This window comes from Macadamia integrifolia, chromosome 13 (genome assembly GCF_013358625.1).
Source record: "Macadamia integrifolia cultivar HAES 741 chromosome 13, SCU_Mint_v3, whole genome shotgun sequence".
NCBI classification, from domain to species: Eukaryota; Viridiplantae; Streptophyta; class Magnoliopsida; order Proteales; family Proteaceae; genus Macadamia; species Macadamia integrifolia.
Genome location: NC_056569.1, coordinates 11,045,809 through 11,052,651, shown reverse-complemented (window position 1 = coordinate 11,052,651; position 6,843 = coordinate 11,045,809).

Genomic DNA, 6,843 nt, shown 5'->3' with positions numbered 1-6,843 from the left:
TCGTTTTCTTGTACGCCCTTGTCCAACCCTCTTTACAAACTTGTACAATCAATGCCACTCTATTATCAAACAAATAGGGAAACAGATGAGAATTTAACACTAGATATCTGGAGGTGTGGAAAGAGAAGCTGTGAGAAATGGAAAAATCATTAAAAGATGACAATTGTTCGTGGAGGTTCCCATAGAGAGACCCCTTGGTTGTAAAAAACGGGTCACCATTATAGGTGCTTGGGAGCATACAGATAATATGAACTACATACAAACACTAAAATAATAGTCTTAGATATTAGATTGTAACTTGATCATGAGTGAATTTGTTGATGTTACACCTACGAAAGTATATGGAAAGTGTTTTTGTTCTTTAACTTTATTGATTTACCGAAAAAAAAAAAAAGTTACCCTTCTTCAAAAAGAAGTGTTACTTTGGGTGTGTAATTGTGTTGTGTACATCGGCCATCCCATGACACCTTAAGTTGGTTAACCTTTTGATATTGGCATGTGGTTTGAGTGATAACCAAAAGAGAGAAAAAAAAAAAAAAGAAGTGTAAAAATTACAACTTCTTTTCCACTAACCTTTATTATAACAAGATTTTTATTTTAAATATATGTTTTTCCCCCCTTATTTCTTATATGGGATTGAGTCCTCTGTCTGCTGTGTGCGTATACTAGCACCTCCCTTTGTCCATCTCTCTCTCTCTCTCTCTCTCTCTTTATAAAAATGAGTTCTATTCATATAAACGACAGGAGTTACACAAGGTTTTTGTATGAACAAAGACCAACGAATGGAATATGGGAAAAGTGTCTCACATCCATTGATATGACCTTCTAGACTAGGGGATTGGTAATGCCAATGAATTCCCAAGAAACAAAGCTGTAAACAAAACCAATAAGACAGAGATATATAAAAAGGGAAAAGGTTGGGTATACTGCCGATATCAAGTATGCTAGCACTCATTGTATCTATCTCTCTCTTCCCTTTTTTTGAAATAACCCTCATATCTTTCCTGAATGATACTCCATCATGTGATCCTATTGGTGCTATCTGCTAGCATACTTGATATCGGCGGCATACCTATCCCTTTCCCATATAAAAAATATCCATGGGAGATGAAAAGCCACTTGTGAAGTAATAATGGCAACGAAAACTATATGGGTGTCCACTTTAATATAAGAAACCCTCCTTGATCTCAATGATCCAAAATGGCCATGTGTAACTTGAATAGGGCAAGTAATTGGGTTTAGTCCTGTGATTTCTGGTCTTTGTTTTCGACGTTGAATTCGGCTCCAACAATGGATATGTGGTTAATGAGCGCTGCATCCTTAGGACCCTTGCGATGGGGAGAATTTACGGGAAATCCATCGATGCAGTGAAGGTTCTCCAAGGGAGATGTTACTTTCGGTTTGTTGATTTTCAAGGACAAATCCAAGAAAAGTTGGTCCAAAACAATGGAGAGGAAAAGTGATGGACAATGGTTTTCAACAAGCCTCTATGAACATCTTGTGCTTGCGGGTTGCCAATCTTGTGCCGGAGCAGGGTAGTAGCTAGTAGCGGTTGCCACTTAAAAGATCAGATCCTTAACCCAAAAGCCGAACAACAAAGTGAGAAGAGAAAACATGGTTGCAACAAACATGCCTTGAAAAATCTCTCAAAACGAACAGAGAGAAGCAGAGAAAAGTTTCGATTTGGTGATACATATTTGAAGATGCTAGTTGTTGCGGTTGCTCTTGCATTGTAGCTAACTATGCACCACTCGCAGATCAATCAATCTTGTAGTTGCTCGTTCTAGCGTTTCTCCCAAAGAGGATGGCTTCAATGTTGGCGATGGCGAAATTGCTTTCATAGGAAATGGAGTTGGAGAGATGATGGAGAGACGCTTATGTAGAGAAAACATAAACAAGGCAGAGAAGATCACAAACAAGGGCAAACGAGAACAAACACTGGGGCAGAGGGACTACATCTTGAGAGCTTAAAAACCCTAACTTTTTTCTTTGCAGCAAAACCCTTCGCTAGTTTTTTAGACCTTTTTTCCTATGCCTATCTTTCTTCTCACACAATGGACGTAGATATATCATTTCATAAGAGGGATAAAAGAGATAGACACAAAGAGATGCTAACGTACATTTATCATGTTGTACATTATACAACTTAATGTTATTTCTCTTTTCTGGAAACTTTGCTATACATTTATTAGGAAAAGGATTTACATACTACTAGCTTATATTGACATCTTACACATCAGTATTTAATGAAGAGAAAGGAAAGGGGGGGGGGGGGTCCACATTAAAGGAGAGAGAGCAAAAGAGAGAGGAGAAAGGTGAGAGGAGAGAGGAGAGAGACTATGAGAGGAAAATACACATTGATAATAATCTTTTCTGATATTGTCTCTAGTGTAAAAGTAGTGTAGATTACATCTAAGGTACCTAACGTTAGAGAAACCACTCGTGTGGTATCTCAAGTTTCATATATCATGTTTGTGTACTTTTTATTATTATTATATATTTCCAAATTTTCCCATCCACCACCACCATATCCTCCTCATCCAATGGAATGGCTGTGGTCTTCCATTTGGAGAAGGCCATGTTCAATTGTCGCATTGGCATTGCCAAGGAGCACAGCTTTGTTGGGCCTCCCCCTTCCCTGATGGCTGGCTGTTGCCTAATGCATCTCCCTCCTCCACCGTCACACACACACACTCTCTCTCTCTCTTCTCTCTCTCTGTTGGAGCTTCCGGCTTGTGAAAATAATCATGTATAGGGAACAAGAAAAAAACTGTGGTAAGTCAGTGACGAAGCCTCTCTTTGGCTAATTCTTTGAGTTAAGGTCTGTGCAATTGGCCTATTTGATTATTACTTCAGGCATATTCCATAAGGGAAACAAGAAAAATGTTGCTTGTCCAGTAAGGGAGTTTCTTCCTTGTCTAAGGCGGGTGGTCTTCAATCAGCTAACTCATCTATTTCTTGGTTGCTTGGGGGTGCTAACGCCCTTATAATAAGAGTAGGCATTTTCTTACTATGTTAGCGTATTAGTTTGATTGTTGGGGTTAACAGTGAAAGAAAGCACCCAACATTCATTTCTTCATGCATATTGATATCTGAGTCTATTAAAAAAGAGGGACCAAACTCATCGTAGTTATTAGAGGATACTTCCTATCGTTCACCTTTACTATGACAAGTTCCTTACCAGTTATATGATCAATGGGATTAGTCAGCTAGAGAGTGGGGATATTCTTCTTCTGGAAAAGCAAAGTTGTCCTCTCTACTGACCAAACCCTCAGTTCAGAGGTCTTTGTCAACATGTTATGAGGCTCTAGTTTTTGGCAGGTCACCAATAGATCAATCGAAAAATGAGAGGAAAAAGAATGACATGAAACAGAAGTTTTTAGGCAAAATTGGAAATACAAAAAATTGCCCAAACATAATATTTATGATATGTAAAGTATCCATAATATAATATATGAAACATGAGATACCCGAGACGTAATTCTCTAAACGTTAACTACCACAGATGTATTTTACCCCTTAAAATGTTGTATTATAGACACACAATGTCCTTAAGCAATAACTAGATATAAGAGGAATTGGCTTATAAATTTTGAGAAAATGGCTTTTGTGGGGGTAGCGTAGCCTCTGCGCCGAGACACATTTGGGGGAGGGTGGGAAGGGGGGGAGGGAGGGAAATGACTACCCCACCCCCATGAAATGCAAAATGAGGCTCCCTAGCGATTCTTTCTCACTTGCTCCCATTGGCATCTGTATCTTCAATTTTTGGAAACTTATAAAGTTCATCCGTCAAACCCCGATCAATGAACCTACAAAATCCCTCAAATTATATCTGACTAAACTCAGGTATTGTAGACATTCCCTCATTTCCATCCCGGAGTGGTGCATGTTTCTCCTCCACATGAGACATTTTTCAATAAAATATTAATGATGTTTCAAAATAACATATCCCCTAGTGTTTGTTTTTAACTATCACATTCTATTTTTATTTTTATTATTAAGGTGAACTTAAAATGTTTTGGAGGGAAACTTTTGAATGAAAGTCAAAAAGACTTGAGCTAAGTGTTTAGTCCTATATTGGTTTGGAAGAAGAACAAAGGTAAATATATAAACAGGATTGTTTCTAAAGGGTGCAAATCGTTTGGAGAGGGACTCTCCTGCTTCTCATATGTGTGGGGAGCCCCTGGGGTGCTTTTGAATCGTGCATGCCAAGCCGAGCCAAGTTGGGCCAATCCATGGCCGAGGTGAGATATGGATGTGGTAAAATGATTCTTATCTTTGTACACCTCTTGAATTTTGGCTGCCATATATAGACATTATAAGTACCTATACATATAGACACCTTTTGAATTTTGGCTTCCATACGTATATAAACACTATAAGTACCTACGTATAGACACCGTTCATATATGTACCCATACATAAAGGCACCTTTATAATATATATGTACATATATGTCTTGAAGTTATATGAATAGGCATAGGTAGCACCTGTACGTACAATCGTGTACTGCTATATATATATTGGGTATTGCATTAACAATATATGTTTTTTACAAATACCAAAACCGTCTTTGTCTTTACTCTTTGTTATCGTTCTGAGAAATAATTCTCTACAATGTGTATTGCTTCACTACTCTGTTGGATTTCCCATTGATTTTGCTAATTGCATAAAATCATTCTTCTAAACTGCACTTGATGAGCCTAACGTGATCAAAGCCTGTGTACAATCAAACCAAGAGGCTGTTTCATACAACAACAAAAACAATAAAACAACTTAATCTTTTTTCCCAACTGAATGGGGTCGGCTAAATGGATCTGTGAAAGAAAAAGATTAATAAAAAAAAAAGGGGGGGAAAGATAAGAAAAGAAATAAGGCAATGCAACACCTCCAGGCAATCCCACCTAAACGCATTCGACAACATGGATCTTTGCCCTCCAAGCATCTGTGTTTGATGTCATACTAGGGTCAAGACCTAGTTTCTGCATATATTTTCTTACCAACTCATCAATGGTCATTTAGGTCTACTCCTAGCTCTTCTAGCACCTTCGAGTTGGACCTACTCACTCCTCAGTACTGTAGCATCCCAAGGCTTCTTTTGAACATGTCCATACCACCTTAAGCAGCATTTTTGGAGCTTGTCTTGAATTGGGGCCATTCCCAACTCAGTTCTTATTTTGTCATTCCTCACTTTATCTCTGGTAGTGTTGCCACACATCTATCTCAACATCGGCATCTCTGCTAAACTTAACTTACCTATATTATGCTTCTTGACATTTCAATATTCAGCCCCACACATCATAGATTTTATGACAGTACTGTAAAATTTTTTATTAAGCTTGAGAGGAATACGTTGATCACACAACACTCCAGATTCACACTTCCATTTTATCCATCATACTTTAATTCTGTGAGAGACATCATCATCTATCTTACCATCCTTGGTAATGGTTGATCCCAAATATCTAAAAGAGTTGATTTGTGAGATCTCTCTCTCCTCAAGTTTCATCACTTCACATCAGTCCTTGAGTTACTAAAGTTACACACTATATACTTTGTCTTCTTTTTACTTATCTTAAGATCTCTTGATTCCAAGTTAGATCTCCATAATTCCAACTTATCATTAATCCCTACCATTATCTCTGTGCTTGTTTCATCTTGGGGTTAAAATACGAGAAACCCCAATTACACTCATATATGGGACGTTTTAGACAATAAGAAGAGTATCTATTCTGATATAACTCAACCAATTTTGATTTGTCTGGTTCAACGATATGTGGCAATCCTTTCGGATACATCAAACAAAGAAACCATCTCTACAATACAAGTCTTATATTTCAACAATGATTACTTCTTTTTAAGACTAAATGTGGATCAAAGGACACAAACAACTGACTAAAGCCCCGAGACATACATGCTATCCAACAACTTCATGCCTTTTCAGGATAAACATTCTACCTAAAACAGTGGGTCGTGCAATGGGTCGGTCTTGTTTCCCTTGAAGGGTCCCAATCCCTACCTACCTTATTTGATGATCCCCTCATGATTTTTCTGATAAATCTCCTCGAATAAGAGTTTGCCACGGTGTTAAACTATATCTGCAATGCCAGCTGTGCCACCATTGGATGACTTTCTTAATTTTATATTTAATTAATAAAAAGAAAAAGGAAAAAAGATAAAGGTGTATCCCACATTCCCACTATCCACCTCCAATCACAATGGTCCTTTTTCTCTTTTTAAGTTTTAAAAACAATAGTAATATAGTAAGAGATATCATATGCTGCTTCTCCATACAATAGCCACTATGCTCCCGCTGGATTAGGAGCCTCTATCAACAATTCTGTTTATAAAAATGAAATCAAAGGGCTAAGATTGGAGAAATCAGCCTACCCAGATGGTCGATCCTACGGCAGAAAGGTGAGGTAGTAGGATTTTTCCATGCTGCTGACTGGTAATATGTTGTTAGTAGAAAATGCGGGAACGGGGATGGGAAGCACGTACGCACGCACGACCGATTCGAAATGGTCAACGGGGAGAGCGGGCGAATGGATATTACCGCGTCCGAGTACATCGGAGGTGGGGCCCATCTCCAACACTAGAAAACGCGGGAATGGAAACGTCGCCGGCGATGACAGTTAATCCGCCGGATGTCCGGCGAGCCGACGTGGCCTCATAAAACCTCTAAACTACACAGGAAAAGAGTTAAAAAAGAGAGACAGTGGGACCCTTAAAAAACAGAAAATTATAGAAAATAGAAAAAAAAAAGAAGAGAACCGTTCGGTTTGAAATTGGGGATGATGGGGGTGGAACTTGGGAAGAGAATAGAGCAAAAAAGAAAGAGAG